At 40.1% G+C, this 18918-nt stretch overlaps 1 protein-coding gene across 1 annotated transcript in view; it reads right to left on the bottom strand.

The window, feature by feature from the left end:
- Positions 1–17984, bottom strand: part of ppfibp2b (PPFIA binding protein 2b) — a 101584-nt gene extending 83600 nt beyond the window's left edge. Inside the window, exon 1 of the mRNA XM_085360135.1 lies at positions 17828–17984. The gene's annotated coding sequence lies outside the window, so the exon portion shown is untranslated. The remainder of the gene's footprint in view (positions 1–17827) is intronic.
- Between the last annotated feature and the right edge of the window lie 934 nt (positions 17985–18918).

Genomic DNA, 18918 nt, shown 5'->3' with positions numbered 1-18918 from the left:
GCTAAACAGATGACTGAACTTCTCACCGTATCTCTAAAGGAGAGGCCAGCCACCCTTCGGAGGAAGCTCATTTCTGCCGCTTGTATCCGTGATCTCGTTCCTTCAGTCACTACCCACAGCTCGTGACCATAGGTGAGTGTAAGGGACGTAGATCAACCGGTAAATTGAGAGCTTCACTTTTATACTCAGCTCTCTCTTCACTACGACGGATCGGTACAGCGTCCGCATCACTGCAGCAGAACTGCAGAACAAGACCCCGAGATATTTAAACTCCTCCACTTGGGGCAGGAACTCAGCCCTGACTCGAAGTGGGCACTCCATTTCATTTTCAAATTCAAATGTGAAAAAATGTAACTAAAACTAGAGTGTTTTCTTTTCTTACAGGATCTTAGCCTGTTATGTCGTTTTCATAAAATCAGTAAAATAAAGAGGAGTAATCTAAGCTTATTAAGCAAAAGTTTTAGCAGCCAGGCCCTTTGACATGCCTGCTGTTCACCCAAGATATGTTTTACTGCTCTGGAAAACTGCCACAGTGACAAGAATCTAATATTCCACTACAACAATTAAGAATTTAACAGTGGAAATATGATGTTCCTGTGCGGAACGTGACACAAAGAATTTGTGTTTTTGAATATTGCACCAAAAGTCTCAAAGGTGTAATATGCAGAACACTACAGTGGACTATGTGGTGTCACAGTGGCATGCAATCACTCTGGATACTAAGCTTTCTTAATTTGTAGGGCACATGGATATTGTAGTGACCGGCATTCACTGCTTCACCATCAAAGTCTTTCACACACTCTCTGCTGGAGAAACTACAAAACCTCTGCCTGCTGTGGGGCCCACATCCCTTCCGACCTCCTGTTTCCCACCAGGAGGTCGGAAGGGATGTGGGAGGAAGCTTGACCCTCGCTGTACAGCGCTCCCGTTAACCCTTTACTCCAGTGGTCGTTTTCCAACAGTTTCATCCATCACTGGGTTACTGCTTCATTTACTGACATTGACGATAAATGAGAAACTCATTTAGCACCATATTTTTACATTTGCAGTCCCTTGTCCCTTTGGGGGTTGCCACAGCCTAGCATCCTCTACACCAACACCAGCCCTCTGAAAGACCTCCTTCACAGCATCCAAGAATCTTCTCTGGGGTTTTCCTCTTTTCCTCCAGCCTGGCACCTCCATCTTCAACATCTTTCATCCAATATATCCACTATCCCTCCTCTGCACATGTCCAAACCATCTCAGTATTTGTTTTTATATCAGTACAAAGCTGGGTTCACCCATCACTACACTTTTGATTCTAATACAAAGGGATATTTTACAGAGGAGCGTGAAGAGCTGAGAAAAACGCTGCTTGGATAGTTTGCTTTCTAATTTGCCTTACAAGAACAGAAGGTCGGGAACATTATTCCAACATGTTCACATATGCACAGCCTCTGGGCGAGACATTTGGATGTGCATACATCACAAATGCAAATGATGAAATTTCCTTAAAAACATGTTTACAGTTACATAAGTGCGTCAGGTTATTCTACCTTCACTGACCTAACGCTAGCCTTCTACTCAGAGATTAAAAACATTGGAGAAATGCACTTCTTCTCCAAACAAGAAGACAGCAGAGGTCCCAATCTCAGCTTCCTGTCAAACATTTTTTAGAAAGCCATCAAAGCTGCTGCAAAATGGGAACGACTAAGTCAGAAATTCCAGCATCACCAAAACCTTCACAAGACACAATTACTGCGATGGGCTTGTGCAAACAGGAAAAGCCAGAATGCCTGTGAACCTGCACAGTTAAACATTAACACTTAGACAAAAGAGAGACACACACACACGCAGAGGTGGTGGTGGGAGGGGGTTACCGTTCCTCCTCATTTGACTTAGCCTGTTTAGATTAGTGTCACCAGCTAGAGGCCAGACCTAACCCCCCCAGGCCCCTGCTGTCACAGAGGGTAAATACAACTGTGTGTGTGCGCGTGGAGCAGAGCCAACAAGAAACACCAGATTCTTTACCAATTAACATCAACGCGACAGCACCACTGACATTTAAGACCAGGACGCTCCCTGTTCTGTCCTTTAGTTCTCCCTTCTTTCTCTCTCTATGTCTCCGTGTCTTTCTTCCAACTCTGCTATTTGTATTCAAACATTAGCGTTTCTTTCTGCTGCAACGGTTACAGAAATTTTGCATGAAAATCCTAAGTATCAGCTTCTGGGACTGAAAGATTGAACAAATCCACAAGTGCAAAAAAGCTGCAGTTCCTCTACTGGCCACTGAAGGTTGTTTCCAAAAGCAAGTAAATCCCTGTAGACTCCCATGTTAAAATGCTCAGCTTTGCAGCAGAAAAGCAAAAGTCACAATTTAATTGTCAAAAGGTTTGATTGCCGAAGATTTTCTACAAAGCGGCCACAGTTTAAATAGAAAGAATATAGAAAATAACACCCCCACCCCCTCAAAAAATGGCAAGGCACTTCTCCAGAATCAGACTTTTTGTTTAGACTTTAAAAAGTATCACTTGATCATCACACTGATAAAGCTGTAAGGAAACAACAGCTAAATTCCAGGTGGGCCAGCTGATTGCTCAGTTACTTCATATAGTTCCTGTCTAGCCTGTTCCTCTAGTCGTGTAACTCGATGCAAAATTTCAGTCAGCATTACTTCCAATGGACAAAGCCTCTGTTTGGGAGTTTGCTTTTTATAATCTATGATTTTAATCTGCAACTCCAGCAGCTTTTGCTGAAGGAAAATGGGACAGATGTTGTTCTTTTGGTTCGTTGGCCCCAAACTCTTAAGGATGTCTCAACCTTTTCCTCTACATTAGAGCATATGAAAAGAAAATCATAAACGCAACATGTGAGGTTATCTTTACAGAAGAAAGCAGGACTTAGCAAAGACACCTAAATTGTTTTGGGCTTAAGAAACAAGCTATGCATTTATGTGTATGGACAAATAATTTTATAATGAAGGCTTAATTTGTCTGGGGTTTTTTCCACTGCTCATTTATTCCACTGCTGGCGAGTAATTTTGCTGGATGACCTGGGAATCAGAGCCGACTGGTTTTATATTAATAAGTCACAAGACAAAGTGGCAAAGCAACATTCAAAGACTGCTTTTGGGACTTGGTTATACAATAACTAGTGTTGAGGCTGGCAAAGCACCATGGCCAGCAGCCTAACCACAAACTGGGTGTCATTGCTAGCCTAGGACTCTGAGTGATCAGTTCTCTAAGTTTGTTAGCTTATATAGTGTATTCAGCAGAAATGTTTTCTATCATGGAAACTCATCTGCATGCCTCCTTTTTCAGGTTGTTAACATGAGCAACAAACATAAGTTTGGGCAGCAGACCTGTGGGTGGTTGGAGATTGGGTCACGTGAGGTTATTTAAATTACCATGAAAATGATTTTTTATCCAAAACGTTCAAAAATCCATGTGATATAAAATTTTGTTTTATTCTTCTTTTATTGGGTCAATTTATTGCTCAAAAGCATTTTCTTTGTCTTGATTGTTGGCGGAGAGTTAGTGGGTCGTTAGTGGTAGAGAAATGGAGCAGTGGTTATCAGGAATCGCGCTTGTTGAATTTCAGTATCTCGTGTGTTAATTACAGATGTAATTAAAGGTTTGGGTGAGCAGAAGATTCCAAAGCGAACCACGGCATTCTCAAGTTTGGGAATTCCTGACATACTGTATTTAAAATATACTGGTTTGGTGAAAGCTATCATAATAATTCAGGTGATAAGCGGACGAGCGGAAACAAACAATTAAACTGAAGTTTAATGGAAGACAGAAAGAATAATATTAATTACGATAATAATAAGCACATCCTCTTTAAGTTATATGTTAAAAATCATCTGGTACCTATCACTCTCAAAATTAGGCTCTGTGTTTCGTTCCTTTGCCTCCTCAGTCTGTCTTGTCTTCGTGTATGTTTCTCTCCGGTCCCTGTGTCAGGCCCATGCACCTTAGTCTCGGTGTCAGTGTTTGTACTTCTTGTTTTATTTTGATAGTCTTCTGTTTCATGTGTATTCCCGTCAGTCAGATTAGTGTAAGCTGTGTTCCCACCTGTGGCCTCTTCCCTCGTTATCCTCCTTGTGTATATATTGTCTGCATTTCTCTCTGTTTGCTGTTTTGTTTTCCCTCTAAGGCTATGTTCACACTGCAGGCGAAAGCGCATCAAATCCGATTTTTTGCGACCCATATCCGATCATGGTCTGACAGTGTGAACGGCACAAATCCGATATTTCCAAATCCGATCTGGGTCACTTTCGTATGTGGTACTGAATCCGATACATATCAGATGTTTTAGAAAGCGACTGCTGTGTGAATGGTCATGTCGCATTAAATCCGTCTTCTACGTCACTGACACAAGACAGACGCCAATTATCAGCGCCGGAGAAGACATCGCGAACGCTTCCTGGCCATCCAGTGTAGCTGTCAGTGAAACTGTTGGGAAGACAACGTTGGAGAAACGTGAACATTTTATTTGTTCTGTATAATCTGTAGATTCTGACAGAAATCTGCAACTATCCTTTGAAGCACTGCTCCTCTAAAACAGCAATAAGGATAATTATTAGGTTATTTACATTATTATGTAAATAACAAAATAACTTAAAGCAAAAATTGGGAAACGTAAAGTCGGAAGTCTTTATATCAAGGGCCATCAGTCAAACAATACTGTTTGCTCTGGGTCTAAACAGAGCGCGTTGTGTGTGACGTCTCCTTTTGCGTATGCGGGCCGCGTTGAGCGTTCACACTAGAGCGCGTTTGCTGTCGCATTTTATTTTTAGTGGGAACGAGCAGACAAAAAAATCGGATTTGATCAAAAAATCGGAATTGAGCATTAAGACCTGCAGTGTGAACGTAGCCTTAGTATGTTTTCCTTGTTGTGGCAAAGGTTTTAGTTTCCTATTGTTGTTATTTTGTACTTTAGTTTAATAAAAAAAAACACCTGTTAGTTTATTGTCTGTGTTCTGAGTCCTGCGTTTGGGTCCTACCTTTGTCAGCCACACAACACCTAAGACATGTAAGGCTGTTTGCAAACAATTTGAAGTTCATGATTCTGCAACAAAAAACTTTATGCACAAGTGGAAAACATTCAAGACAGCCACCAATTTGACCAGGAGGGGACATTCCCAAAAAATCCCGCCGAGGGCTACTTCTCAGAATCTACAGGCCTCAGTTAGCATGTTAACTGTTAAAGTTCATGACAGTAAAAGTAGAGAAAGACTCTACAGGTATGGCTTGTTTGAAAGGGTTACCAGGAGAAACTCTCTGTTCAGCACAGTTTCATCTGAACAAACCAGAAGAATTTCTGAAACAACATCCTTTGGACAGACAAGACCAGTGGAAATGGAAATGTTTGGCGATATCACACAGCATCACATTTATCAAAAAGCAAACATGGCATATCAGCACAAGCGCCTCATACAAGCTCAGCATGGGGATGAAAGGGTGATGATTTGGAGTCACAGAACCTGGGCACTTTTCAGCCACTGAGCTGACCGTGAATTCGTCTGTATATCAAAGTCTTCTACAGTCAAATGTGAGAGTATCTTTCTGACAGATAAAATCTGTCCCCAAACTGGGTCATGCAGGACAATGATCCCAAGCCCAGCTGCACATCTCCAACAGAATGGCTGAAAAAGAACGGAATCAGGCTGTTGCAATGGCCCAGTCAAAGTCCAGACCTCAACCTGATTGGCTGTGCGCAAACAAATACCCGAAAACCTGAATGAACTAAGATATAGAATATAAAGAATAGCGAGCCAAAATTCCTCCACAACAATATGAAAGGCCAATAAATACAGAAAACTATTTTTTCATATTATTGCTGCAAAAACCAGCTCTCCAGGCTCCTGAATCATGGGCTGCACTTAGCTATTCAAACTCTGCTTCTTTATTATAGGTTTAGTTTTAATAAAATAAAACACGATGTGTAATATTTTACATATTTTAGTTCATCTGAGGTTTTTGTAATTAATTTTCTGACTTGATAAGTATTAGGTAATTCTATGTGGATGTTCTCCCTGTGTCTGTGTTCTCTCCAGGTACTCCAGCTTCCTCCTACAATCTAAAGACATGCAGTTAGTGGGGTTAGGTTAATTGGTGATTTTAAATTGGTTGGCGGTCTGTCTCTCTGTTTAGCCCTGCGACAGATTGGTGACGTGTCCTGGATGTAGCCCACCTTTCGCCCTATGCCAACTGGGAAAAGCTCCAGCCTCCCCACGGCCCCAAATTACGTAAGTGGAAGCTGAAGGAAGAATGGATGTTCATCCTGATATGTAAAACCTCAGAAATGACAGAGGGCGTTATTGCTGTTGTTTTTTTACAGTGACTGCATAAACTCTGGTTTGGTAAAACTGTGACACCCTTACTGCTCACACAACACTGCCTTTATATTTTTCTCAGCGTAGGCATGTAATCAGCTAAGTTAAGCTTTGTGCAACTTACAGTAGATTCACTGTTGTTATAATTTTCATTTAAGAGGCTATAAACCTGCCCGCACAAAGGAGAAAACATATGGTAGAAGTTTATGGGCTAACCTCATTCTTAGCATGAGGTTAAAGAAAAAAAAATAACACTCCTACTACTACCACCCTGTGCACTCCTCATTTCTGGCATTAATTTAAATACAATAAAAACATTGCAACATGGAAAGGAGTTGGTTTGCTTTGCTCTGTTCCAGAAACAGCATCCAAAACACACCACGAAAGAACACAACTTAGCAGCAATCAGAGGTGGGACCAAGTCATTGTTTTGCAAGTCTCAAGTAAGTCTCAAGTCTTTATCCTCAAGTCTCAAGTCAAGTCTCAAGTAATGTCAGGCAAGTCAGAGTCGAGTCTCAAGTCACTGGTGTAAAAGTCCGAGTCAAGTCACAAGTCTGAAATTTTGAATTTCAAGTCCTTTCGAGTCTTTAAAAAAAAAAAAACAACGAAAAAATAATGTTGCAGTTATGCTAAATGTAAATATTAGACCATGTAATTTTAAAATCTGTGTTTTTCTCAACACATGACAAAATAGTGAACTTAGAAAATATACACAAATTGTGAAATTGCACCTCTTTAAAATGCAGCTCAATTAAACCTAGCTCCAAGAATAATTTTCACCGACAGTTCTGAGATAAGCTGCATGTTATTCTTGGATGCGGTTGTAGGACCAGCTTTAAAACCGCATGACAAAAATATCATACACATTAAAAAAAACTGTATCACCAACGTAGCCTGGACAACATTTGCTAGTTAGATGAAGTCAGCTATCTCATCGTAGCATATTTATATGCATATTTATAATCATACGCTTCTTGGAGTGAGTGCATACACTCATGAAGTTTAGTAACTTCAGGTCACTGCAACAAGCCCAGGTACAGTTTACCGACGGATGGGTGCAGGACCTTGAAATGCACCGTGTAGAACGAAAGACCATCGTACGTATCATAAGTTTACCAGTCTCACAAATCGTCGTCATAAATACACATTCCTTAACCGTTTATTAATAGGACCTTTGAGCTCAACGGTAATTAATTAGTAGTGGAAATAATTTCTGGTAGCATCACAGAAATGCAGCAGTGACAATAATATTGTATGCTGTAATCGTACTGGGCAATTAGTGATACAAAAAACCTGTTTTATCCTGTGAATAAAAGTATATGTTTTTGTCAATGTACCATAATAACAGAAGCGAAACACAATATTGTGTCAGGACAATTCACTATTTATGCACAATAAACAAAGGAGCATAGCGCGACAATTTCTGTTCAGCGCCAGACTTGCTTGTAACCTATATCACTAATTATGTTAAGAAAAATGACGTATTAACTACAACAGCAGACTGACCTTTGTGTAAATGCTTGGAGCAGACTAACCTGTGAGCTGGAGTGTTCTGGGACGTTATATTTGATCTTTGAATGGCTGCAATCCAGGCCATCCGTCGCGTCTTTGTCACTTCGGAAACATGGCTCGAACAATTTCTCTTCAACGACGTAATCCGATAACAACCGATCTCTTTACCCGTCGGCTTCCCGTGGCTGTCATGCGACCGGCTATTGCAGTTAATAATACAACGGCTTCTTGACATTTTTGTGTTTCTTTTTATCGCTGTATAACTGATTTTAATTGAAAGCCTGCGTGCGCTAGTACCTCTTGCCACGAGTTCCCAGAATCCTTTGCGGTTCTACCCGTGAATGACGTCACATTTTCAATCTCTATATAATATGCATGTTAAATTTTATATTTGGGGTAAAATATCAAGTCTTTTCAAGTAAACCGGTTCAAGTCCAATTCAAGTCCCAAGTCATTGGTGTAAAAGTCCAAGTCAAGTCACAAGTCTTAGAACATTTTTTCAAGTCAAGTCTAAAGTCATAAAATTAATGACTCGAGTCTGACTCGAGTCCAAGTCATGTGACTCGAGTCCACACCTCTGGCAGCAATAAAGCAGATCATTATGCTCAAAACAAAGCATTTTAAGCTAATGTAGGTTTACTCATGCAAGAATTTCAAGTGATTTCCTTAACTCTTCTCCCATAGGCTGCCTATTAGACGTAACCTTTGTTTCCACTTTCTGAACTGAGCAGTTTCTGTCATATTTCATGTCTGCTTCCAGGACAAACCGACTGGGTGTGCATTAGAAATTAGTGAGGGTTATCTCTGCTTGTACAACTACGAGTACCCTTGCAAAAACCCAGAAAGAGTTATTTAAACTCGCCTTTAACTGCACAGGGAGGTCCTCAAATGTCGTCTTTATGGGGGAAAGTGTTCAGACTATAGATGATGGATTCAGCATATTTATGTTGTTGTTTCGCCTGGTTACATCATTTAATTGCCTCAAGTAAAAATATATGAAACTAAAATAAAAATAAAGTCATCCTCATAATAGTAAACTTAAAAAAAATCTCTCATCCAGCTGTTAACCCAGTTAAAAAAAATTACAGGGTTATTTTGAAGCAACACCTGGACTGGGAAGTCCAGCTGGACGAAGTTTTGTCTTTCCAAAGCAAACTCGGATTTGATTTTCCGGCTCATTCTGAAGCCCTGATGTGGCCCCGGGTGCAGAAACCAGCAGGGAGCTCAAACACCAGTGTCAGCAAGCCAGTGCTGTAAAAACAACATGTCAACAGCAGTTAATACATACACGTTAAAGATGGCCACAACTTCATGTGACAGGCGTGACTAACCAATCAGCACTTAGGAGGGAATAAAAACGAGCCAATCAGAGTCCCTGTGAGGCCACAATAAGATCGTGCACTCATTCTGCCATGTGATGAAGCTGATGACATGACAGAGAAAACATGACAGGACGAACTGGCACACAGGCATCGTGCCCTGAAAATGGTGATTGTTTGTTATATGCGAGCTCTACTTACTCCAACAGTAACCTGCTTAAGGCAAAGCAAAGCAAAAATGTTATATTTTCAACGGGAGTAAGGAATCCTGCAGGTGTAATTAGCTACTTAACAAAATGTTTGGTAGGATACTGAAGCCAGACAATAATTCCCTGTTTAATAATACATCTGTTTCCAAATAACCACTTAAATCTGTCTGCGGTATATGAAAATAGTGCATCTTTGCCACTTCTCATATCTACTCCACCTACCATAAGAGTTACAAATCACAAGTAAGTTTACTTAAGTACACAAAAGTTGTGATATTTACTCAAAACACAAGAATGTGCTTCTCATGGCCCCCTGTGACCAAAGCTCTTTGTTTGTTTGGTATACTTTTCAATTTCGTGTAGTTATACAGAATTAGTCCAGATAAAGGATAAGCACTGATGGGAAAATAGGTTTATTTTGCAGAATAATAAAGTTACCATTGTTTAGCAAAGTATAAACCACTTTATTGAGCAATATAATGAACAAAGGTGCAGAAAAGCCAAAATGTAACGTCATCAAAGGAGGACACAGGGGCTCAGGGGGAGCAGCACAGGCTCAGAGTGCAAGCTACCAGTTAGCCTTAAAAAGCTGAATGACTTAAAAACAATTCATTTATACAGTTTTTTAATGAAACAAATTCTGAAGATGCCAGTTTTCATTTTATCCTGAAGCCTATCCCAGCTCAGAGTAAAGAGAAGGTTCAGCCTGGACAGGCTTAGCAGCACACAGAGAAGCAACCACCAACTCTCCACACCTACAGCCAGTTTTGATTAAACAGTTAACCATAACAAGCACATCTTTAAACTTTGAGAGGAAACTAAAGCATACAGAGGCAGAATGTACAAAATGCACACTGAGAGGACCCAGTCAACCAGGAGGTTAGACCCGAGAACCCGAGGCGGCGGTGCTGAATACTGAACCACTGCGCTGTAAAGGTTTAGGGAACCAATCACAATTTGTTTACAAATCAATTGATCAGTCGACCTGGACACTACAGCAATAACATATTTGATGCCAATTTATTCTAAAGCTGTCACCCAAAAGGTATGTGTCTACATTTCAAGCTGGAGGATTACCAGTGTCAGTGAAGTGTATTTAAAGATCAGGACCAAATTCAATGGCGATCAATATAGTGATCGTTCAACAGACCCACAGCGCCAACCACAGAGACCTGCCACCGTCTGCAAGGCATAAAAAGGTGAAAAGAGAGATAATTTTGGATTAACAATCCAAAACACTGAATTAAAAACATTTCCCAGAACTCTTAGCATCATTTTGTGTGATCGTTAACTACCTGGTAAATGATCTGTCCAACCTTGTGATCCAGTTTCAATGATGTAACTGTGATCATCCTCCTCCTCCTTTAGCCGAGGACAACACTTTCTATTTTCAGAGTAACAAGCAGCATGTCATGACCAGTACGCTGACCTTCAAGTGCAAAATTGAAGGAGGTCAAAGAAGCAGAAACAGCATTTTTCTCATGATTCCTCTTCAAAATTCCCCATCTTCTTTTTCCAGTTACAGTTACAGTTTGGAGCTATATGTAACTTTAAATTTTTTTTAATATACATTGTATATAATATTACATACAGTATCACAACGTTGCTACAAAGTTAAGGCTAACTGGCTAACCACCTCTATGCTGTCCATTACTCTCATAGTTTCCCAGTTTTCCCACAGTTGAAGACCACCTCCTAGTTCCCTGTTTCACAGATAGTCCACAAATTTGCACGACCCTCAAACTATGACATGAAGAATTGATTATGCATCAATTCGGTTTTTTATGTGTGTCCCAGTAGAGCAAGCCAACTGGTGCTTTGCAGCTGATTCAGATGGAGCTCAAGGATTCTGGCCGCCAGCCTGGTCGAGTGCAGTCAACTGGCATCCTTATTACCCTCCATACAAATTCAGGCTGAAAAGAACGATTTTCCACTGAGTAAATAAAACACCAAACACAAGTTAGCAGGATAGTAAAAACTTCTAAGCTTCTAAAGTCGAGCACATCGAGCAGGAAGAAGCAGTGAAGTGCGAGAGGCCAGCACCTCGGCTGCAGCAGACTAGGGTTACACAGAGTCCGAGTCACAACCTCCTAACAAGCTATCTGGACATGATCAGAGACGGATCACGTTACCTGATAATGTTACAGCCGCATGAGAAGCTCTGTGTGGTTCAGGTAAATGTCATCCTGAAGGAGACACGCAGACAGTCTGACACACAAACTCATTTAATTTCAGCTTACTCAACCTTAATGTAAAGCTTTATGGACACTCAACATGACTGCTTCCTGGGCAGACACAGCGCAACACGTCCAGTTTTCCATTTTGATTTGAAGAGGAAAATTACAGGATTATCTTCCTTCACACTCAAGCTTCAGTTACATCAAAAGAGCAAGTAATTGGGCCAAATATTTGCAACCCATTCTTGTGTGTTTATAAATTTGTCTTTATTATTTTATTACTTGTTGAAGTCCCAAGTGAAACAAAAAAAGTGACGCTTAAACAACACTAGTGGTCAAATTCCTGGAATAAAACAACTGAGCACAGAGCTCAGCCGCTGCAGTGAACACAGCGGGCGTCTCCGATTCTTGCATCAGAGGATAGAGCAGAGGCAAATACTACACTGAAATGTAATCCAATACAAATATTGACATTGGCCAAGTATTCAGGAGTGAATATTGGTACTGGACTTAGTTAAACTAGGATGAGGATTATATCCTCACAGCACAGAAGCAGAAATGAAAACAAAAGCCAAATTCATAGAGTAACTGAAACACAGCATAGCAGCGCAGCTAAAAGGCTAAAATGTCATAATATGGTAAAATATTTGATATCATTGCTTTTATTATTAATAATTATTTAAAAATCGGGATAAAGAGGGCAACATTTTTATTTATAGACATTTTAACATTTTACTGTCCTTACAGAGTCACTGCTGGCAGACATTGGGCTGGGTAATAAGGGCACAAACATTGTCTCGACATTATAAGGCTGATACACAACACATATCTCTGCATTTTCTACACATCACACACTTGTTTTTTATAGACCAAATTCTGAAGGATCAGAAGAAAATACATAAAAATAACTGTCTATGTGGTACAAGTACAAGGATCCCACATTATTGTCATTACACATGTATAAATACAGGCTAATGAAATACAGTTTGCATCTAATTAGAAGTGCAAAGAGCAATAAGTGCAATAAGAGCAGATTATATACAGAAAGGGGTAGTATAAAAGGTGGGAATAGTTATGTACAGATTATGTACAAATAAGTGAAGTATATAGATGTTTATATTGCTATACAAAGAGCAAATATACAGATGTACTACGGAGAGATGTACTGATGTATACATATGTACACAGATGAACTGTATAGCAGTCCATCTGTGTACATAGCGGAGGACATAAAGCCACATACTGCTGTGGACACTCCCAGCAAATGTCAGTCACTCAAAGGAATCACTGTAGGTTTAGGTATACGCTGTATTCTGACCATTTTCACTGTTCATGAGGAGATGAAGCAATAACGTGCTGCAAGATTCAAAGACCAAACAGTTTTTGCATTTTTTTAAATGTTTTATCCAAAACATTAAAAAAAAAGAACAATAAACCAAGTTCTAGATAAATTAGTTTGAATCACAGCATTATTGCTATTAAATTATTATTTCTATTAAAATCTTGAGCCACTATAAGTTTCTTAGAGAGGTCTGTGAAAATCTGATATCAACACAGCTCTACTTTCTTCTACTCAAAGATGTAAACAGAAAAGAAAAGAAGACTTATTTAATATAAAATATAAAAATATCCATGCACCAATAGTGCAAATGTTGCTCTGAATACCTTTTCTTTATACTAATATATATTAATAATCAAGACTATAGGACTCTATGCAGTGAACACACCACTAGTGCTTCATTGGAATTTAGTAGGTAAATAGCAGTCAGGTGCTGCCAATCAAGCATCTGATTAACTGATTATCTATAAAAGCAGGATTTCTGGCAGCTCGCTGGTCTGCAGCATTAAAGTGCGCGTGAACACTATGTCACAATCTACCTAGGAGTTGGCATCTCATTAAATGAATCACTTTATTACGTAACTCCTGCTGTCAAAGTGTCCTTAAACTCACCACTCTTTACCTTAAATGTGCACCTCCCCTCTCCTTACTTCCCGATTTATTGCCCTGTAAAGCTCTTCTTCACCTCCTCTCTGCTCTCTTCATCAGCTGCTTTGTTTGATATCATTTCTGACAAGTCTAACTGTGAGATTTGATCACTGACTCGCTCACATGCCCAGACCCATGCATGTGCATGAGTGTTTCAATGCCATAAAAAACCGAGCAGCTTCAGTACAAAACACTTGAACGTATTACCCCTTAAAAAACAAATGTTTACTCCCATTAATCCAGAAAAGTGGACAAAATTGCTCAAGTGCAGTGCCATCTAACAGTCTCAGAACAACTCAACAAGATTTACCTACCAAAATCAAATCATATAAGCTTTTATCTTCAATGGCTTTTCTTGATATCCACTTAAATAACACTGTAAATCAATACGTATGAATATAAGTTTACTGTAATGTTCATTTAACAAACAGCTTTTATTTTTCTACATTTGCACTTGCCTATTAGCCTTCTGTCTTTTCTTTCCCTGCCTCTAGGAAGGCAGGTGAGACAGCACAAAGAGCCACCAGAGCGGGTATGGTTTGCCCCCTCATATGGGGCTATTATTTTTAAACATGTTTGACTTTTTTACTTGCTTTTAAATCTTATTGTGCCCCGTTTATCATCTACCCTTCTTCAAAGGGTAGATGATAAACCCTCGATGCAAACGTTAGCTGCTTTAACCCCCTCAAACAACCCCCCACCTTTTTTTCTTAATCAGATCAAGTTGCATAATGAGCATAAAAATGATATTTCAGGCTGTCATACAAAAGCTAATGGGGGAGTTTTACAGTAACAAAGCAGGACTCAAATAACCACTCTTGTCTTGAAAACAAAGTTATGCAGAAGAGCATCTCTCAATGCACAAAAGCTTGAACCTTGAAGCAGATGGGCAAAGAAGGAGCAGAAGACCACACCAGGTGCCCCTCCTGTCAGCTAGGATCAAAAACCTGAGACTGCAGTTCCCACAGGATCATGAAAACAACAGAAGACTGGAAATATGTTGCCTGGTCCAATGAGTTTGTGCCGCAACATTCAGATGGAAGGGTCAGAATTTGGCATGAACAACATGAAAGCTGCTGTCAGCCGAGCATTGTTTAAACACCCAGCCTATTTCATTATTCTCAGTGGCCATGACCACAGTGTCTCCATTTTTTGTAACGGCGTGATGCTATCATGCCAGTATGGACCCAAATCTTGCACCTTGATCAATTAAGCCAGTTCTCAAGGAAAAAGAGGGGTGAGGTTTGTTATTAGCAAGGTGTGCCTAATAAAGTGTCAAGTGTGAGTGTAAGTCACAATGACTGGAAGGCTCAGGCACAATTCGTGGACATATAGTAAACTGTGGCTGGTTGGTGGACGCAGACATTGGAATTATAGTCATAAGCATCACCTGGTATCACACCTGAGAGGCGGAGGTTCTTTTTGGCAGGTCAGAAATCCTCAAAAAACATAGCCATGCTTGGTTTTTGAAACAATGTCAAACACCCTCAGTGAGTCATTAGTTTTACCTCCTTTCTAGAGCAGCCTCCAGTATCCACACACCGCAGGCTGCACACTTATTGCACTCGAGTAGGTGGATTTAAGATGTGCTGAAGTTCCATAACACTTTGACATGATACATTTGCATATTTTTACACATTACCGAGCACTTCCACCAACACAGTACTCCCTTTTATCAAATGTTAAACCTTTAACTCATCCCTTGCACACTGCGTTGCTGCAGCGAGGATTTGAGAAGGAGCAAAATAACGGCTGAAAAACCAAAGAAAAACCTAATCCTTTCGTTTACCTTCTTTCTGCTCTGCTTATTCCTCCTGGAATCCGCAAATTTCTTACTACTTTATTTTCTCTTAAATGGGACAACACAGCATGAGCAGCATCTAGCCTCTGCTGTTCTCTAACACCTCTTCACATTCCTCGACAAAGAAAGCCAAAGATCGCCTCGGACAAGCCAGAGTTTCTCCTCTTTCTCTCTCTGACACTTTTCTTTCACTCCTTCACTTCAGCAAGATTAACAGCCTGACTTTGTCTTTTCAGGTTTCTACGCTTTTCCTCTTTTTGCTATTTCGCTTTCATTCCTCTCACCCATATCTCTCCTCTTCTCCTTTGTCTCTCCCTCTAAGCAGCAGTGGAACTACACCATAGCCGTGGACGGCAGCGGCTGTAAAGATGACAGAGCAATCATCTGAACATGGCCACTCTGGGACTTAGACGAGCAGCTTTGATCACAGAAATGAGTGCCATCATCTGCTTGACCCAGTGTGTGTGCACCCTGCGTAAACCTATCACGACAAGCCGATGAGCGCTATTGTCAAAAATAAACTGTTGCAACAATAAATGTTACCAATTTAGGGCTTTTATCAACTGCCACTTCAGCCGAGCTCCTGTGTGCATTTCTTCTGTTTCCGTGTGCTAATGCCACCCAAGTGCCAACCTCAGCAGCGTTAATCAGTTCACTGTCGTCAGCGGCAATGATGCCTTTCAACTCCGTCTCTTTTTAAAATGAGATTTGCAACAGAAAGGAGGCACCGGCCTGATGTATTCACTGGCAGGAGGCTCCTTCAGCTCTCTCATGTCTCTGATGTTTATGCGTGCATGTGTGTGTGTGTGTGTGTGTGTGTGTGTGTGTGTGTGTGTGTGTGTGTGTGTGTGTGTGTGTGTGTACTCTGTCTCCAGCCTTAGATGGAACAGATGCTTCAGCGAAGGGGGGCCACACATCAACCTTGATATTCTGCTGTTAGCATATCAGCGTCCCCCCTCTTTCACCCGCCCCCTTTCCATTTTACTCACGCTGTCAGAAATTGATGATCTGCAATTACACAGCATGTGTCGGTGCAACTAAACATCATTTAATAGCTCCGAGCTGACAGTACATGACTGAGCAAGCAAGCGGAGAAACACCCGTGTCACAGTGAAACTACCATGTTGTCTCCAACAGACCATGTTGCATTTTGTTGTTATGTAGAAAAATATATATAATGGGATATACAATGTAGGCAAAATTAAGGGTGACGGGGACGATTTTGGAATTTCTGGCTTGTGTAAACTTTCTTGTTGTAAATTCTAAGAAAAGCTTCAGCCCACTATGTGATATTCTGTAAAGATGAAGAGGTTTAGCATCTATTTGAGCTGGAATTAAGAGCAGATCATACTCCAAGAAAGCACACCAAACCCTTTTTGTGTAAAAAGACCCAAAGCGCTATTTTCGTAACATCTCCCTGTTGGGACCGAACATTTGACTACTTATTTCAGCTTTGCTAGAAACTTACAGCATGTTGCACAGTTTGTGTCATACTTGTCCTTTACTTTGACATAATTTTGCTTTTTTTTCTATCATATTTCTGTCCACAGTCATTACGGTATAAAACTGCCTCACTTTCACAGGAAATCACTTACTAGTGGAAATAGCTGGGTACTGTCATGGTACTGTTACGTCCCTCAGTGGGCGAGGTGAGGGTTTTTAAAGTACCCACGTCTGTTAGGTGTGTCATGCATTTGTGCCATGTAGTGACTCAGAATACAGACTTCATCACTACATTCTGTAGAAGATCTGAGTGACTGGGTGTCGGAGGTCACTGATCTGCAAAATGCAAAGTTCGTCTCTACTGCGAAGTTAGTAAGGTGAAAGGACCAATCAAAAATACCTATGTAATACCTTTTTACGGCAGCAGCAACAGCAGCATATTACCTTTATGCGTATGCTAAGTTCCTCAGCCTATGCTTTTCTGTTTGAAGCTAGCCCCGCCCACCCGTGTATGCCACAACAGCTTGCACATTTATTTTTCATTATTTGGTTTCAGAGCTCCGCCTTAACAAAAGAAGTTGTCATTTTGCATGTACAAGGAAGAAAACAAACCATGTATACTTATACTGTCCCATTCAACCTTATGTCCCAATTACTCTTAATAGAAAGGCTGATATGCTCGCAGCACAACCCCAGCAGGATTATCACTGAAGCATTTTTAAGACTTAATACAATATTTGAAATACAGGCTGTGCTGAAGTCTCTCCTGACATAACTGAGTGCCACCATAAGCACTATCTGCGAACCTCGGACCACAAATTCACTTTTAAGTAAAAGAAGACAAAAACATTAGCCGCACTTTAACTCGCACATATTGAACGCTAATTACTCAGGAATTAGACAACTTGTCAAATATTTGGTGCTTTTTTTGTTGCAGCAAAACAACAACTTGTAAAATGTAATTACCGAAATGAAAAAGCTATTTTCACACAAAAATAAGTTGGAGTTTAAATGTATTAGAGATGCGGGGAAACTACTACATTAAAGTCATGTTACTCACGTTGTGCGACCCTCTGACGCGCAGTCCAAACAAATCCTTTAACTGCGTTTCTGGGAGACGCTTGAAGATAAAGTGAGAGGGCACAAACGCGCCATTACGCGTACATACAGCAGTCGTGCGCGCAAGGTGCCCTGACCTGTGTTAACTGTCTGTCTGTGTGTACTCTGCGCTGCACTGTAGCGCCAGCTCCCTCAGCTCTATCACCTGCCATGTGATACGCACGATGCCTTTACGAGCTCCTCGGAACTCCTGAAACTATTTCTCTCTCTTTTAGATCTACATTGAACATTATGATATGTTTCGCAGTGCGCTCATAGTTGAGAATGAAAAGGAACCATCTAATTGTAGTACTTGTATCTTTTCTTCTTGGATCCAACAAATACCAATGATGATTGTAATACTGTGCAGTACTAGTCAAAGTTGCTGTTGTGTTTTATTCAAATGATAAGCCAAAGATTTTAACGTCTTAAATTAGCCTCATTATCCTACAAGTGATGTCTCCGATATTCATGAACGCAGCGAGGCATCGATCTGTGGTAATCCGGATAACGATTTGGTTTTAAGACTCCAAACTCAAACGTTTGTCCAAAAGGTTCTTCACATTGCCTGAACCTGAAATATGTGCTCTGCATTTAAGGGAAAAGAGGGGGAGTGATACCACTACTACTAATAATAGTAATAATAATGAGAATAATAGTAATAATAGTAATAGTAATAATACGAGATTTCAAGATTCATAGAGTCATACAAGTACAACACACAGGGAAATGCTTCCTGAACTGCTCCTTGACTGTGCAAAATATTATAAACAATAAGTAAATTTAAATTAAAAATCGGAAATTTGAAATAAAATAATAATAATATTGAATAATAATAATAATAATAATAATAATAATAACAATTAATTTATCTTTAAGAGGTTGAGACAGTAACATCCGAAATTGCAAACAGCTAAAAACAACCAAACAACGTGGGGGGAAAAATGTCCATTTTATGTTTAGCTTCGCTTTATTATTATTTTTTCTATAATCAAACACTGCCATCTAGTGATGTAAAGTCATAATTATACTTGAGTGTACATTATCAGTGCA

This window comes from Diplotaxodon limnothrissa, linkage group LG7 (assembly GCF_057381915.1).
Source record: "Diplotaxodon limnothrissa isolate DT_005_m linkage group LG7, D_limnothrissa_male_GT1.1, whole genome shotgun sequence".
NCBI classification, from domain to species: Eukaryota; Metazoa; Chordata; class Actinopteri; order Cichliformes; family Cichlidae; genus Diplotaxodon; species Diplotaxodon limnothrissa.
The sequence above is the reverse complement of the archived record's forward strand: the minus strand, read 5'-3'. Positions and strand labels throughout refer to the sequence as shown.